Below are 17,376 nucleotides of genomic sequence, written 5' to 3' on the forward strand. Positions count from 1 at the left end.
TTATAGCCTGATCTGTAGGTAGCAGGGGTTGGGGTGGGGTAGGGGTGGAGGACTGAGCTTTTGAAACCGCCCCCAATGAAACATCCCCTCCAACCAGGCCATACCTCCCAATCCTTCTCAACCACTTCTACTAGCTGAGGACCAAGCAGAAAAACACATGAGCCCATGGGAGCTGTTCTCATCCAAAGCACCACGGGCGATAAATATCTCACTTACGGAAGGAACCTTGTGAGCTTGGGTTTCTTTTATCTGCTTTGAAAAGATCCTTTAATCCTAGCACTGAAGAGGCAGATTTCTCTGGATTCAAGGCCAGCCAGGACTAGCTAGTGAGACCCTGTCAGAAAAACTCTAAAGGATCTTAACTTACAGGACAGCTGTATATTTCACTACATGCATGTGTCCACTAAGATTATTGTATCGTTTTTTGGCTCTTAAGTGTACTGAAGTGAAGGCATATGTGACATTCCTGTCCCTCTGCCTTCTTTTGTTGTTGTTACCTTGCTAACAGCTTTAAATGTGAGTTCACCTACTTAAATCCACCCAGTGGTTTCAGAGCACATGGTAGCCCTTTTCCTAACACTCAGCCTTTGCACTGTTTGCTTTACGGTGGCCTTTCTGGTAACATCTTCTTCAATGGGCGTGCAAGCAATGCCTTAGGACTTACCTGGAGACGGATCTGTCAAGGCATGAGGCGCTCTCTATTCACAGCTTGCTGCATTTTGCCAGGACCAATTTGCATTGTCCCCAGTGTTGTTTCCGAACTCCCGAGGCCCTGTCTCCTTTCCAACAGTCAGAGTTTATTTCCAGCTCATCTGATGTATGTGAGATGATTTCTCATTGTGATTTTCATTGCTGCAGCCTTTGATTATCCTGTGATTGGGCCCCTTGGAATGTGGCTTTAGGTTACACAGGGCTCTTCTCACATGGATTACACAGACTTCTGTATGGTTGGTGAGAAGTCTTTGTCTCTGTCTCTGTCTCGTCCCTTTGTCTCTGTCTCTGTCTCGTCTCTGTCTCTGTCTCTGTCTCTCTCTGTCTCTCTGTCTCTGTCTCTCTCTGTCTCTCTGTCTCTGTCTCTCTCTGTCTCTCTGTCTCTCTGTCTCTCTCTCTCTCTCTCTCTCTCTCTCTCTCTCTCTCTCTCTCTCTCTCTCTCTCTCTCTCTGTCTCTCTCTCCTTTCCCCTTTCATTTCTTTTTTGAGACAGGGTTTCTCTGTGTAGGCCTGGCTGCTCTGGAACTCCGTAGACCAGGTTGGCCTTGAACTCAAAGACCAACCTGACTCTGCCTCCCAAGTGCTGAGATTAAAGGTGTGCGCCAGAACTGCCCAGCTGTATTAACCTCTTGTTTCTTATATATGATATCTTCCTCGGTCTACTGTGTGAACAGTAATTTTCTTTGTAGTTTCTTTATGCCACAAAGCTTTTCATTTGCATGCCATTTTACAGTCTTTTCATTCCTGTGTATAAATGACCACAGTGGGCATAGTGTACACCTTTAACCCTGCTACCAGGCAGGAAGACTATCAGCTTAAAGCCAGCCTTGCTTGTATAGTGAGTTCAAGCTCAACGTGAGTGATACAGTGACACCCTGTCTCAATAAAAATAAAAGAAAATGAAATAAACATAATTTTTAAAGTCTCAGTAAAATAACATAAGTTTTAAAATTAAAAGTCACCCCTGGCTAGAATCATAAATGTGCTTTCCTATACTTCGTCAGGGTTTCTAGCTTGTATTTTAAAGCAGCTCATGTTCATGGTGAAAAGTGGACACTGGTTATGTCCGCATTTATGTTTTAAAAGCATAGTCCTATTCAAGCTCATCTGAGTTTGCACATATTAGAAATTTTATAATTTGAGGTTTTAATTTATGTCATTTTGGATTAGTTTTTGCTTTAGAATTATCATCATCATCATCATGATCATCATCATCATCATTACATCATCATCATCATCATCACCATCATCACCATCAGCATCACCATCAGCATCAGCATCATCACCATCATCACCATCATCATCACCATCAGCACCAGCATCAGCATCATCACATCATCACCACCACCACCATCATCATCATCATCATCACCATCATCATCATCATCATCATCACCATCACCATCATCACCATCAGCATCAGCATCACCATCAGCATCATCACATCATCACCATCACCACCACCACCACCGTCATCATCATCATCATCATCACCATCATCATCACCACCATCACCACTACCACCGCCACCACCATCATCATCATCATCATCATCATCATCATCATCATCATCATCATCATTTTGCTCCTCTGGAGGTCTAGCCTTGTACATGCTAGGCAATGCTCTGCCACTGGGCTACATTCTTTCGTCTTTCTGCATGTGGTTACCCTCTTACTTCATCTACTGGATAGAAACTGCCCGCATTGTAGCTCCTGTTTGTTTGTCCAGGATGAATTCATTTGATTGTTTTCTTTTGTGTTGGTTGTGTTCAGTGGGGGTTCTCACTAGATATTCAAAGTTAGCCTGGAACTTGCCACTTACCCCAGGCTAGCTATAAACTTATTCTTCCTTAGTTACTCAGGTTCTGAGATTCCAGGGGTGTGCCACACACCCAGCTCTCTGTGATTTGCTTCTGGGCCCTGTATTATGTTCCAGTCACCTGTCTTTTCTGTCTCACTGCCCCCCAGTCAGCCCCTACCCTCACTTCCCACTCTCTTGGCTACTATAACTTTATCTAGGTCTTGTTCTCCTTAGTAACTGGTAACATATAGATCTACTCAAAAATGTAATTGGCAACAGATTTTTCTGGGCAGAATGTAAAGTTCTAGGTGAGCTCAGCTCCTCTCTGCCTCCTCTTCCCACTCTCATCCCCTTTTCTTCCTCCTCCTTTCTTCTGTTGTCCTCTGATGATGATTTCAGAGGAAAAGTTGATTTCATTTTTATCTTTTTCCTGCTCTGTTGATAAGCACTCCCAAGCATGGCTTTTTTGTGATTTTGTTTTGTTTTGTTTTCTGTTGTATTTTTTTTTTAAACATGTAATTGTTTTGTTGGGGGTGGGTGGGTATATACTCTCTCTCGCCGCTGGTATGGCGACAAGAGGACAATTTGCAGAGGTGGGTTCTTTCCTTCTACCAGGAAGGTCCTGGATCATCAGAGTCGGTGGCAAGAACCTTTAACGCTGAACCATCTCAGTGGCCCCTGATTTTCTAAAGTTGGAGCGTGGCTGGGAGTGGTGCCTTCTGCAGGCGAGAGGCTGGGGCTGAAGATTGCTGGGGCTGAGTTCCAGGTCAGCTTAGACTACAGAGTAAGGTCCTGTCAACAAAACAAAACAGCCAGGAATGTGGTTTCCTTGGTGCGGGAGCCCATCTTTGGCCAAGTTTGGCTTTAGGGACCTTGATGCCTGTTGAGCTTCCAGGATCTACAGTTTGGCATCTGGCATTAGCTTGCGGAGATTCTCAGTCATTCGTTATTGCTTCAGGTGTTGTTTTGTTCTTTTTTTTTTTTCCCCCTCTCCTGTAGCTCTGTGGGTTCTCCAGAGTTCCTGGGACTTGGGTAGGGTTTCTGTTTTCTTTTTTGGATCTATTCTCTTTGCCTTTCAGTTTTGGAAGTTTGTACTGCCTCAGCCCTAAGCGTCTGGTCTCCAGGCACCAGGCACACAAGTGCTACACAGACACACATGCAGGCAAACATCCTTACACACACACACACACAAATCATTTAAAAAAAAAACAAGCATTAAAAAATATATTGAATATATATTTGGTTACATTTATTATGTTGAACATGTTCCTTTCTTATTTATTATTTATATGTGAGGGTAAGGAGGGGTGTATGCCATGATGTGCAAGTGGAGGTCGGGGCTGGCAGGAGCTATTATTGCTTAGTAGTTAACTAAAGGTCAAGAATGTTTCTTAAAACGTTTTCTGTGAGTCAGTCATCTGTGCAATTAATCCTTCAGTAAATTGGCTTTGGGGAAATTGGCCCTTGGCAAACTGTCCAAGTGGTGAATTGGCTGCCTCTAGGCTGCTGTTTGGAGAATGTGGTCAGTCACATAGCATGTCCTGATAGCTTGCAAACCAAACCTTTATTTTTCTCTTTTTAAAGATTTATCATAGATATACTTACATACTTGTGAATTCTTTTGTTTATTTGAGACAGGGTTTCTCTGTGTAGCCCTGACCATTCTAGAACCCCTTCTGTAGACCAGGCTGGCCTCAAACAAAGAGATTCCCCTGCCTCTGCCTCTCAAGTGTCAAAATTAAAGGCGTGCACCACCACTGCCCAGTCATGCTTACGAATCTTAGAATCAGATCAAGCATTGGTGGGAAATCCTTTGGGAATGGTGGAATAGTGTCAAGTATAAAGTCTCCACTCACAGGTTTTGCTGTGTCTAGAAGAACTGGTGCTTTTGTATGCTGGCGCTGTGCCCAGCAGCCTTGCCAGATGCCCCAAGTTGCATTTGAGAAGACTGCTGGACTTCTCTGTAGACACTTACAAGTATAGTTTGTAAGTAATATTTTTGTAGCCTTCTGCCCACCCTTCTGCTCACGCTGTTGCAATCTCTGGGATGCCCAGTACAACACCGTGTACGAGGAGCAGTAGCGGGAACTCAGGTCTTACACGTTTGTGGAGGAAAGAGAAACAGGCTCTTGCTGTGCAGCCCAAGCTGGCCTGGATACTGTAATGCCCCTGCCTCATCTTCCAGAGTGCAGGCTTACTGATAGGTACCACCATGTCTTTTTTTTTCTCTCTCTTTCTCTTCTTATTTTTATTTTGTGAGTATGTGGGCACATACATGTGGCATATGCACACATGCACACATGTGTATGGGTGTTCAAGTGTTTGCACGTGTGTAAAGGCCGGAGGGAGAGGAGGCCAAGTGTCCAGCTTTACTCATCACTCTGTTTTATTCCATTGATACAGGGTCTCTCACAGGACCAAAAGCCAGGGTGGTGGCTAGCAATACCAAGCAAGCCTCCTGTCCCTACCCCCCATGGCAAGCATGTGCCACCATGCCCATTTTTCTTTCTAATATGGATGCTTAAGCTTTGAACGCAGGTCCTCATGTGTGTGCAGCAAGCGCTCTTAACTGCTGAACTATCATCCTAGCCCCACTTTAGCCCTCTTGCCTTGTTCTTGACTTTTAAAAAAATCCTGCAGAATACAATATTAGGGGTAAGGAATACGGTTCAATGAAGAAAATAGTTGTCATGCAAACTCAAGGACGAGAGTTCAAATCCCCCAAAGCCACATAAATGTCTGATGCATGCTTCTGATGGATAGAGCACTCATTGTAAACAATGCTGAATATAACTTGATTTAGTATCTTACTTCTCTTCTGTGTTCACAAACAACGTATTTGTTTGATTTTCTGTTTTTCTCCTAAATTTGCTCTAGGTTTATTCAGCATGAATGAAGGCAAAACTAACTTTGTATAGTAAGTTAGTTGGTTTTCTCTAATTTTCTATTCTTTAATACAGTTTCCTTAGATGGTAGTCCTATTGACTTTGATTGTTTTACTTTTTTATTAATGACTATAGACCCCTTAATGTGTTCAATATTCCTTCAGTAAGTTTTAATGACTTTCTATTTATGTTTTCTAATTTAATGGCATAAAGATGAGTATAATTAGTTTTATGATTTTATGAGTGTAAGCGATTTTAAATTTTCTGTTGTATCTGTAGTTATGTTCTCTTTACCACCAACTATAATTAGTTGCTTATCCCATTTCCTTTTTAATCTATTAATATGACAGTTTACTAAAATCCCCCAGATTATGGGGTTTTTATTTTTGTTTTTCCAAACAGGGTTTCTCTGTGTAACCTTGGCTGTCCTGGACTCACTTTGTAGACCAGGCTGGTCTCAAACTCACAGAAATCCACCTGCCTCTGCCTCCCAGAGTGCTGGGATTACAGGCGTGTGCCATCATGTCCAGCTAAATTATGTATTTTTTAAAAAAATAACTGTTATGTAAATTCTGAAGCCATTTTTCTAGGTGCATAAACCTCTATGATAACTATACACATTGAATGTCTTAATTCTTCAAGGCTAGATTCTGATAATGTCTGTGAAATGGTAGGAATATCAACATGATGCCAAGGTGCAGAAATCCACACCCAATGTCCTGTAATGGGTCACAGACAACACATAAGTACACTGAAAATATTGTATCAATTATACCCCATTTACACACACAAGGTACATACAAAGTATAAACAAATTCTATTTTTAGACTTGGGTCCTATTCCTAATACATTTCAGTATATATGAGCAAACATTTTTTTCATCTAAAAAAAAACAAAACAAAACAAAAAAAAAAACCGAACCAAAACCAACCTGAAAGCTGAAGTAGATGAAGGACCCTTGGCTTGTGTGTCATTTGTGAATTATTCTTCCATTTTGCAACTGAACTTGCTGTTTATGCTTTCCTAACTGAAATCATAATCTGCCCGATCCAGTTATTTTGACTAATATTTGCCTTTTGTGCTTTGTAACATCAATTTGATTTCAATATGACTATAATTTTTCCTTGGGTTGTACTTATGTGCAGCACATACTGGTATTTTTAAAATCTAATGTGGGAACTGATTGAGAGATGACCCAGTGGCTAAGAGCACTGTTTGTTCTCCCAGAACACCCGGGCTCTATTCCCAGCTCCCACCTGTAACTGCAGTCTCAGGAGAACCGACACCCTCTTCTGGCCTCCTTGGGGGCCCAGGCACTCTCATGGTGTATGGACATATAGGTCCTCAAACACCCAAATACATAAAAAAATTTTTAAAGTTTAATGTGAGACTTAGGAGACTGCTCCATCAGTAAAGCACCCAGCGAGCATGTGACAAAGTTTCGTGTGACCCACATTGGTATTACGTGGGCTGGAAAGGTGAAGACATGCAGCTCTCTAGGCTTGCTGGTCAACCAGCCCTGCCTGCTTGGTAAGCTCGAGGCCAAAGAGAGAGCTTGTCTGAAAAAAATGTCAAATGTGACAGTTCCTTTCCTAGCTGAGCTGAACACTGTGATGAGCATGGACATGGGTGTTATTTTATGACATTCTTCTCAAGTCTCTTCCTTGCTCCTCTCCTGGCTGCTGTTAAGATTGATGCCTTCTTCTTCCTCCTCCTCCTCCTTCCCTTCCTCCTCTTCCTCTTCTTCTTCTTCCTCCTCCTCCTCTTCTTCTTTCTCCTCTTCCTATTGCTCTTCCTCTTCTTCTTCCTTTTCCTCCTCCTTTTCTCTTTTTTCCTCTTCTTCCTCTTCTCCTTCCTCCTCCTCTTCTTCCTCTTCCTCTTATTCCTCTTCTTCTTCCTTCTCTTCCTCTTCCCCTTCTTTTTCCTCTTCCTCTTCCTCTTTTTCCTCCTCTTCCTCCTCCTCCTTCTTCTTGTTCTTCCTCTTTCCTTTCTTCTGTACCCTGACACTTCTTTTGTTGTTCCTGATATTTTATAACTTGCTCATTTTAATAGTTACTCACAAATTGACATTTTCATGCATGAAAAAGCTTAAAGCACATGGCCAATTGTACAAAATGACAACACAGTCATCAAGGGCTCATTTAGCTTCATAGGATATTAATATTTGTGGCTACTTCAAGTTTTGTTTATATGGAATAAATATGAAGGGCAGTTGAAAACTGTGTGTGCCCTTTTCCAATCCCACTTCCATGTCCCCTCCAGCAGCATCCACTAATCTAAGTGTGTCACTTGTCATTTCCATCCATGTGACACACTTGCCTCCTAACAAAGATATAGTGTTATTCTGGTCCAGCTCTGAGTGCTCCGTGTCCTTCCCCTTTGCTGTGCAAAGACGCAGCCACAGGCTCCTGCTGCCACAGCCTGAGCCACTCCTGCCACACCATGCCTTCCTTCCCTAACGCAGAGGGCCGAGACCTTCCTAAACTTAAGCCAAAATAAATCCTTCCTCTTTTATGTTCTTTGCATCAGGTGTTTTGTCACAGTGATGCAAACTTACCTAACCCAGTTAATAACTATAAAATACACTCCCACGTAGAGGAATCCAAAGAGCATCATGATGAAACCAGACACTGCCGGCACCCCCAAAATCATCCGTTTGCTTCTCATTTGTCACCCATTTCCCAGAACCTTGCAGGAGGCCATTCTTGAGATTTTATTTTCTTGCTTTTCTCTTCAGTTTCATCTCCTCTGGATGTAATGCCAAGCCATAAAGTTTACTGTCGTGTGTTTTGGAACACCGCACTAAGGAAACCATGTTAGGTGTACCTGTGTTGTTGATGAAGGACACTTTGCTCTTTTCACTAGCAAATAGATCTTGAAGATCGTTCCACAGTGCCACATGTAAAAACAGGAATATGTGCAGCTGATGTCATGAGGGTCACCATTCGTGTAGTTGTCTATTTTTGTTGTTACAAACATGCTTCCTAAATTATCCGTGCAATACTTGTACAGATACTTCTATTCATGTCCCAGTACTAGACTGCTTTATTACTGTGGCTTTATGATGTATTTTAACATTTGGCTGGTCTAGTTTGTCACCATTTTGATTATTTTTCTGGCTATTTAAAAAACATTAAATCAAATCAAACCACACCATTTCCCCCCTCTCTCCTCCCTCTTACCCTCCCATTTTCTTCCTCCCTCCTGCTCTCTCTAAAATTTGTGTCTTCTTTTTTAAAAATGATCATAACACACATGAATAAGTGTACAAAGCTAGCCTCCAGAGTCCACTCAGTGTAGCTTGTCTATTTATATTTTATGGCAGTCCACTTGGTATTAGATAATTGATTCTGCGGCTTATCCCTGAGGCAGACTAATTCTCTCTCTCTCTCTCTCTCTCTCTCTCTCTCTCTCTCTCTCTCTCTCTCTCTCTCCCTCTCCCTCTGTGTGTGTTGGTTTTATTAATATTTTATTGAGACTGTCTTAATTAGGGTTTTATTGCTGTGAAGAGACACCATGACCATAGCAACTCTTATAAAGGAAAACATTTCATTGGGGCTGGCTTACAGTTTTGGAGGTTTAGTCCACTGTCATCACGGTGGGAAATGGCGCTGTGCACTCAGACATGGTGCTGGAGGAGGAGCTGAGGATTCTACATCTTGATCTGCAGGCAGCAAGGAGGAGACTGTGTGTGTGTGCCACAGTGGACATAGCTTGAGCATTTAAGACCGAACAGCCTGGTCTCCACAGCGACATATCTCCTCCAACAGGGCCACATCTCCTAATAGGGCCACTCCCTATGGCCAAGCACTCACACACATAAATACATGGGGGCCAAACCTGTTCAAACCACTACAGAATTTTTCTTTTTTTACCTGCCTGGGCATTAAACCCACGACCTTGAACATGCTAGAAAAGTATTCTACCACTGATCTACAGAGCCAATTTCTCTGTGTCATTTTATACTCAGCTATTGCTCCTACTGGCATGGCACCTTTTTGGTTGATTCTCTTTTATTTCTTTTTCCTAGTGAGAAAAAAAAATCACATAATGTTCTAATGCTGTTCGTTCATTTCTTGCCCTTTTTATGGAGTCGTTCTTTCAGGTAATATTATTAGTGACATTAAATGGTCAACTGTGATTTGCGTGACTTTAATGAGACAGTCTCTGCCGGTCAATCTGGTCACTTAAAGTTTTGATTCAATAATATGGACAACACAGAGGCTATGGGGAAAAGGTGGTGGTGAGTCCATGACCTTCCTTAAGAATTTATGGTTTCTGCTCTTGGCTAGGCTGGCTTGTAGCAATGTCCCTGCTTTGTTCAGCTGTTCATCTCTCCCTTTTCCTCAGTCAGGGCCTCGGGGGATCCTGTGAAAGAGGGAGACCAGAGGCATGAAAGCCCACGTTGGAATTTAATTGCTATTGTGCCGGAGTGGTGGGGCGGGACTCATGCCGCCATATTGGGAGTGGGCAGGTCATCACAGGAATGACCTGAGCAAGCTTTCTGTCCCGAGTGTCTTCTTTTCCTGTGGTGCATTTCATTGCATCGTTACACACAAGAAGCCATACCCCAGCCTCAGTACCTCCCCCTTGGATGGCCCAGCATCCAGAATTATGAATTAAGCGAACCACTGCTGGTAGCTAACTGGCTCTGTTGTAGCATCAGAAGAAAAGGAAGACGGTTGGTTCTGGAGTAGATAGAGATTCCAGAGAATTCTACCCATTCCTCTTACTGACCAGAGCTGGTATAGACAGCCGCAGATCTAAAAAGAGGCACTAGCTGTCACTCCTTCCTCTTCCATTCCTTGCCAGCGGTGGGGGTGGGCGAGGGGGAGGGTGGAGGGGAGCGTAAGGAGGGTGGGGGATGTTGGCTGGGCTGGGCTAACAATGTCAGGGAGGAGTAAGATTGGAAGAGACAGATGGACTTGCCTCTTCTCACCGTGTAGAGTAAGTTTCGGTTTTTTGTGTTTGTTTGTTTCTTCCCTGTTAATAACCTCGCCCCCTGTTTGTATTTCGGTTTTTTGTGTTTGTTTGTTTCTTCCCTGTTAATAACCTTGCCCCCTGTTTGTATTTACTGCTGCTTCTCCTACATTATACACCTCTCCCTCCTTTCACTCCCCATCACGGGAGCGCTCAAGTAATACTCTTTCCGCTGTTAACCTTTCCTTCCAGGATAGTTTATTTTCAAGAGGAAACATTTGATAAAGCTCGGAGTAATTTTAAATACATGATTTGCCATGCTAACACTTGTCACTTATCATATGCACTTCGATCCGACCTCACTGCCTGTCTGTTAACCTTCCGCGGTGCTGTTAAAGCAAGCCATTTGCGGTTACCCTGTGAAAAGTCTGCATTTAAATTGCTTTTCCACCCTTCCACAAAGTTTCCATAACTATAAATAAATTTAATTACCATGCCAAGAACTGTAAGCAAATCTTCTATTACATTTTTAATCTTTTATCTCCCCCTTGTCCCTCCACCAAATATTCTGTTTATCAGGCAGTTCCCTACCCCCTTGTCTTGTGGCAAACTCCATTCCCCCGCCCCCCCAATAAACCCTGAGTCTGTTTTCCCTTCTGTCCAGCCAGGGCATCTGAGGACTTCAGTCCAGCCCACACTCCAGTTTCTACCCTGCAAATGGGGAGTATTTCCGTGAAGCAGACTCTGCAGAATCGCTTCCCGAGGATGCCCCTCTGTTTGCTGCCACTGTCAGCTAAATGCAGCATACCCAGGGCAGCAGTTTCATACCCAAGTGTACATTTCTGTGTGCTAAGAGGTGGGTCCAGATATTGCTTTGAAGTGGCAGATCGGCTAGGACCTGAACTGAAGACAGCTCTTTCCCAGGAAGGTTATGGTTTTTTTTCTTTGTTTTGTTTTGTTTGTTTTGTTTGTTTGAGACAGGGGTCCACACTGCAGCCCAAGCTAGCCTGAAATTTATAGTGAGCCTCCTGCCTCAGTTTCCCGGGTGTTGAGATTGCAAGTGTGAGCCACAGTCTTCTCCAAAGCAGTCTCTAATGTAGTTTTTCATTTGTTCTTGACAAAATCTTGATGGCATAAGAAGGGCAGATATTTCTCTTACTCTCCTGATGAAAATGTAGAAATTAAGTCTTATTCTGGGGACACACACACAAATACCACCCACATCTTTCCAATTGTCTCTGGTTTCCACCTTCCTCCTCTTCAAGAGATGCTACTCTGCCTTCCTTTCTCAGTCTTAGGCAGATTCCTTGTAAGGCCAGCAGTGTCCACTGGACTTCCTTCTGTAACAGCTGCAGGGGCAGGGAAGTGGGGGTGACTGCAAAGCCAGTGGGTCTGGGCCTCCACCCTGGCCTCTTGAGCCACTTATGGCTGCTGGTCTCTACCTCAGTTCACCTGCAGGTCCTAGCTGCACCTCATCTCAGAATTCCACAAGGAGGTTGGGTGTGGGCCTGCGTTATTCCTTTTGTGGTGCTTAAGCACCATGTCTCAAGTACCTCCCCTTGATCTGGTGTCTGGAGGACTGGGCTGTCTGCCTACCTGGGCTTTGGCCCTCAGCATCACTTACCTGGACATAGGTCTTGGGGTCCTGGAGCCCTTGGAGCTGGTCCTTCTGAAATTGAACAGGGATCAGGAAAAATGACATGTCTCTCGGACAGACACGTGGAAAGACTGAAGTAGAAGAAGACTTGAGAGGTGCCTGAGTCTCCAGTTTGAGACAGCAATAACAGGGTGCTGGGGGACCATTCCGAAGCTCCTATAATGGCTGCTGATGGTAGGGGGGAAAGTCACATGTAACTTTCCAGGAAAGTCATAAAAACTCTTGCCTGTTCGTGTGTAATTAGAGCAATAACAGTAATGATGAAAAGAATCAGTATGTGCCAGGAATGCTCTGATGTGATTATGTGTGCTTCTCTGCAGTAACTGACTTTGATCTCCTGCAGCCCAGCACACCCAGCCTTTATAGACAGTCTTTAGAAAAGCTGAGGCAAAGAGAAGGACCCAGCTGATGTCTGATCACCCAGCTCGTAAGTGGCGCAGCCAGTGCGTCGTGCCCTAGGCTTGAGCCCTGGACCTTCAATTACACTTGGCAGGCGGTGATGACAAGACAGAATGTAAACCCAGTTGGAAATGACTTCAGGACTTGGGATAGCTTCAGCTGCACCGTTTCAGAATGTCTTAGACACATAGCATGGATAAACCTTGGAGATGCCATGCTAAGGGCTAGAGAGGTGGCACAGTGGCTAAGAGCATTGGCTCCTTTTGCAGAGGACCCGGGTTCAGTTTCCAGCACCCACACCAGGTGACTCACAATTGCTTAAAACTTCAGTTCCAGGGGATCTGAAGCCCTCTGACCACCATGGGCATCTGCATGCATGTGGTACACATAAACTCATGCCGGCACATACATGAATGCAAAAAAAAAAAAAAAAAAAGATAAATCTCTCTCCCCCTCCCTCCCCTCCCCTACCCCTCTCTCCTCGTCTTGTTTGGTGGGGTTTCTCCGTGTAGCCTTGACTCTCCTGGAACTCATTCTGTAGACCAGGCTGGCCTCAAACTCTGTGATCCACCTGTCTCTGCCTCCCAAGGGCTGGGATTAAAGACATGAGCTGGCTCCGGGGTGGCAGAACAGGGTAACCATGAGTGCTGAGAGCCTGCAGCAATGATCAGCAGGTTTTTAGGCCCAGGCTACCGGGAACTGGCCAAGAACTGAATCCCCACAGCCAGCATGTGGGGCTGGTGTGGGCCAGGGACTGGCGGCTGATCCTGGATTGGGTGCCTTACATCAATGGCAAGTTTAAGAAAGACAATTAGCCAGGGGTCCTGCTCAAACTATGGCACCAGCCAAGGACAATATGTGCAGTAAACTTCAAACCCCTACCCAGATCTAGCCAATGGACAGGACATTCTCCACAGTTGAGTGGAGAGTGGGGACTGACTTTCACATGAACTCTGGTGCTCCATATTTGACCATGGCCCCTGCTTGGGGAGGCCTGGTGGCACTCAGAGGAAGGATAGCAGGCTACCAAGAAGAGACTTGATACCCTATGAGCGTATACAGGGGGAGGAGGTCCCCCTCAGTCACAGTCATAGGGGAGGGGAGTAAGGGGAAAAATGGGAGGGAGGGAGGAATGGGAGGATACAAGGGATGGGATAACCATTGAGATGTAATATGAATAAATTAATAATATATGTTAATTAAAAAAACATTAACAGAAAAAAAAGAAAAAAAGAGAATTAGGAGCCCCTTTTCTCTGCTACAGGCCTTGCTGGTGTCATACCCTGTTGCTTTGGAAGCTAAAAGCCCAAGGGGAGGTACTGTGATGGGTGTGGCATTAAACCTCCTTCTTATGGGGATGGGGGGGTTAGGGAGAAAGGCATTAGGCACCACTGCCCAGCAATACATTTCTCTCCCTCCCCTTCTCTCCCCTCCCCCTCTCTCCCCCTCCCTCTCTCCCTCCCTCCCCTTCTCTCCCCTCCCCCTCTCTCCCCCTCCCTCTCTCCCTCCCTCCCCTTCTCTCCCCTCCCCTTCTCTCCTCCTCCCTCTCTCCCTCCCACCTCTTTCTTATTTTTCAAGACAGGGTTTCTCTGTGTAACCTTGGCTCTTCTGGAACTCACTCTATAGACCAAGCTGGCCTCAAACTCAGAGATCTGCCTGCCTCTGCCTCCAAAGTGCTGGGACTAAAGGTGTGTGCCACCACTACCCAGATAAATCTCTCTTTTAAAGATAGTTATCATGCTAAATAAAATGAAGCAATCACAAAGGACAAATTTTGTATAATTCCTTATTTATGAGGTGCTGAAAATAGAATAGTCAAATTCATAATGAGAATGGGGCCTGGGGAGATGGCTCAGAAATTAAGAGCACTGACTGCTCTGGCAGAGGACCAAGGTTCAGTTCCCAGCACCCATATGATGGCTTACAGCCGTATTTATCTCCAGCTCTAAGGGAGCTGACACCCTCTCTGCTTTCTTCAGGTACACTTCAAGAATGCAAGTGGCACACACATACAGACAAAATAGTCATATAAATAAAATATAATGAATCTTTTAAAAAGGTGTAAGAATGGTTGCCATGGGCTGGAGAGTTGCTGTTTACTGAGAAGCATTAAATTCCTGAAGAGGGATAGTTGGTAATGGTTGAGCACTGATAGGAATGTTTTGGATGCCATGCAAATGCTAGAGTTGTTTTATATGTGTTTTACCACAATCGGAAAACAAAAAGTCTTCGTAAGGAAGTGGAACATATTGCACAGTACACAAGATCCAGGGGAAGCCCACAGGAAACACCCAGTTTGTACGTCGCTGAGGACCCAAGTCTTTCCATCTTTCTCTTGGACCATGGCTCAGGATGTACTCTGCTCGGTTCATGCTCACAGGGTGGTTGCTACAGTTAGAGACATCACATCCCAGGATGGCAAATCACAAAGAAAGAAGGGTGGGCGTCATGTGACTTTTATATGTCCCCTCTCCAACTGATATGCTGTAGCTTCATGTCCAAGGTGATGACCTTAGACCGTGATGCCTTAGGAAGGTGAGTAGGTGATGGAGGTCAGGCCCTCACTAGTGGCACTGGTGTCTTTCTGGAGGAGGCTTGAGGGAACACCCTTTGCCTTCCTTCCACTGAACCTATTGACCAGTGGTCCTCAACCTCCCTGATGCCGCAACCCTTTAGTACAGTTCCTCATGTTGTGGTGATCCTCCCACCCAACGATAAAATTACATTTCTTGCTGCTTCATAATCATAACATTACTACTGTTATGAATCATAATGCAAACATATGTGTTTTCAAATGGTCCTAGGCGACCCCCTGAAGGGGTTAATGGACACCACCATTCCTGAAACAGTCACGACTCACAGGTAGAGAGCCTCTGCTATAGAAGCACTGGGTGTGAGGACCAGGACCTGACTAGCTTAGCACCCTGCTCTGAGTTTCTCAACTGCTAGAACCCATAAGCAACGGATATCTATTGCCTGTCAATTACGCATTGTCAGCTTAGAGCAACCCAAACTGACATGCAGAAGGATGTCATTGGATGAGAGGGAGCGTCTCCCAGAAGGCCGCCAGCATAACTACCCACATTTCACTGCTGTTCCCTTTACCACCTGCTCGTGTCTGAGGGGGTCAGAGTAAGTAGCTTGGCCCCCGCAGGACTTGTCCTTTGCAGCTGAGCTCAGAGCTTTCATCCCCTGAAACAGAAAGCCACACAAAGTAAGTGGCATCCTTGAACAAATTCCTCTCTGTTAGGGAGGTGAGAGTGGTAGAGAGAACGCTGAAGAGACACCCAGTGGTTTCTGATATGGACTGAAAAAGAAAACTTAATAAACTAATTTGTAAGTCATATGTCCTGTTGTCATGGCACACTCACTATTAATACCTGCCAGCTTCAGCTGACTTCAGTTCCTCCTTAAATATATCTCAATATGAGCTTGCTTGCTTTCTTTCTTTCTTTCTTTCTTTCTTTCTTTCTTTTTATTTTTATTTATTTATTTCTTTTTGTCATTCATTTGGTACAATTGCCTGCTCATAATGGCGTAAAAGTGTACACGTACATGTAAATGGGGCTACCACTGAAATTTTGATAAGACATCACTGAGCGTTTTTCAGTGGAGAGAGTTTAGGGAAAGGGAAGGAAGTGGGAGGGTCACAGAGAAGGGCAGACAAACATGTTCTAAAATGTCTAAGGAGAGATTTAGTGCTTACACTTATACGAACACACAAGTGTGTACTCACATGCACACTAACATGCATACCAGAGAAACCCCCCCCCCACACACACACACAGAGGAGCAGACTGGCAAGAGCCTTGGATGCAAACCCAAAAACTCAGTTCCAACCCTCTTGCCCACTTGGACACAGCCATGAGCCTTATGCCTGGGGTAACTTCATCTCATAATTCCCTGAATCTCTGTTTCTTATACCGCGAGAGAGACACAAGCAGAGTCCTCCATACGACACCCAAGGGATTGTGGAGGAACTCTGCCACGTAGACTTTTTGCCATCAGAGCCTCCAGCTGTCTGCCTCTTCTGAAACCTCTTAGAGCCTGGCTATCCCTCCTTGTCTACCTACCTCTATGTTTCATGTCTCTACCTCACCTTGGAGCAAATCTCTTTCTCTGGCTCTGGTTTCATATCTTCAATGTCTCAACTCATCTTTCCAGTGACCCTGAAAGGAGCCCATCAGAGACATGTCTGATGGTGCCATTCTCAGTGGCCAACAGACTGAGAGGTCTGTCCACCTCTGTAGTATGTTAGTCACACATGTCCTTCACGACTCTGGCTTCCACTGTGCCTGTACTTCTAGGGTATACCATGCTATTGTACCCCAGATGCTGTTCCTGGTATGCACGCTAACACATCCTCCTGTTAGCAGAGTGGTTTTGCTAGCTCCAGGTTCTAATCTTCATTACTACTAACCAGCTGAGAGGCATCCAGCAAGCTCCATCCCGTGAACCTTAAGCTCCCGATGAGACTAATGTTGCTGCAAGAATCGGAGAATATCCAAGGAAAGTGGCTGGGACAGCGTCCTGACTCTAGTGAGTTCTCAAAAGGATAGTTTATGTCAGCACAGGTATCCCAGCTCAAGCGTCATTTCAAGGGAAGGTGTGCATGCCCCTTTGGCTAGCACAGTCCTTTCCTCATCCCTACCCACCCTTTACACAGGGCTGTGCCTCGAGCCAGGACACAAGTTTAAGTCTATTTAGGGTTTCCCCATCGTCTTTTCTCTTAGAGGGTGAGCTCCTGGAGGGCAATTCATGTTTGAATCCTCAGAGCCTGGCTCCAGGTATTTCACAGGGCAGGCATTTTCCTAAATGTGCATGTACCCTGGGGCGATCAGCAGCCCATCAACAGCCTTCACAGGGCATCACCCTGTGCCCAGCCTGGTGCCAGGCTCTTTACAGAATCGGGCTGCCCACAGGGACAAAAATGCCATTAAGCTTAGTTGTTTAGCAGTTTAGATGTTTTTAGGTCTAGATAGATGTTTTAAGTTGATAATGACG

The 17,376-nt window shown here is 44.7% G+C and overlaps 1 pseudogene; it reads left to right on the forward strand.

Moving 5' to 3' along the window:
• The first annotated feature begins 13,035 nt into the window (after nt 1–13,035).
• LOC127195658 (cytochrome b-c1 complex subunit 10-like) lies at nt 13,036–13,187 on the forward strand (annotated as a pseudogene).
• The last annotated feature ends 4,189 nt before the right edge of the window (nt 13,188–17,376 follow it).

Source organism: Acomys russatus, chromosome 1 (assembly GCF_903995435.1).
Source record: "Acomys russatus chromosome 1, mAcoRus1.1, whole genome shotgun sequence".
Classification (NCBI taxonomy): Eukaryota; Metazoa; Chordata; class Mammalia; order Rodentia; family Muridae; genus Acomys; species Acomys russatus.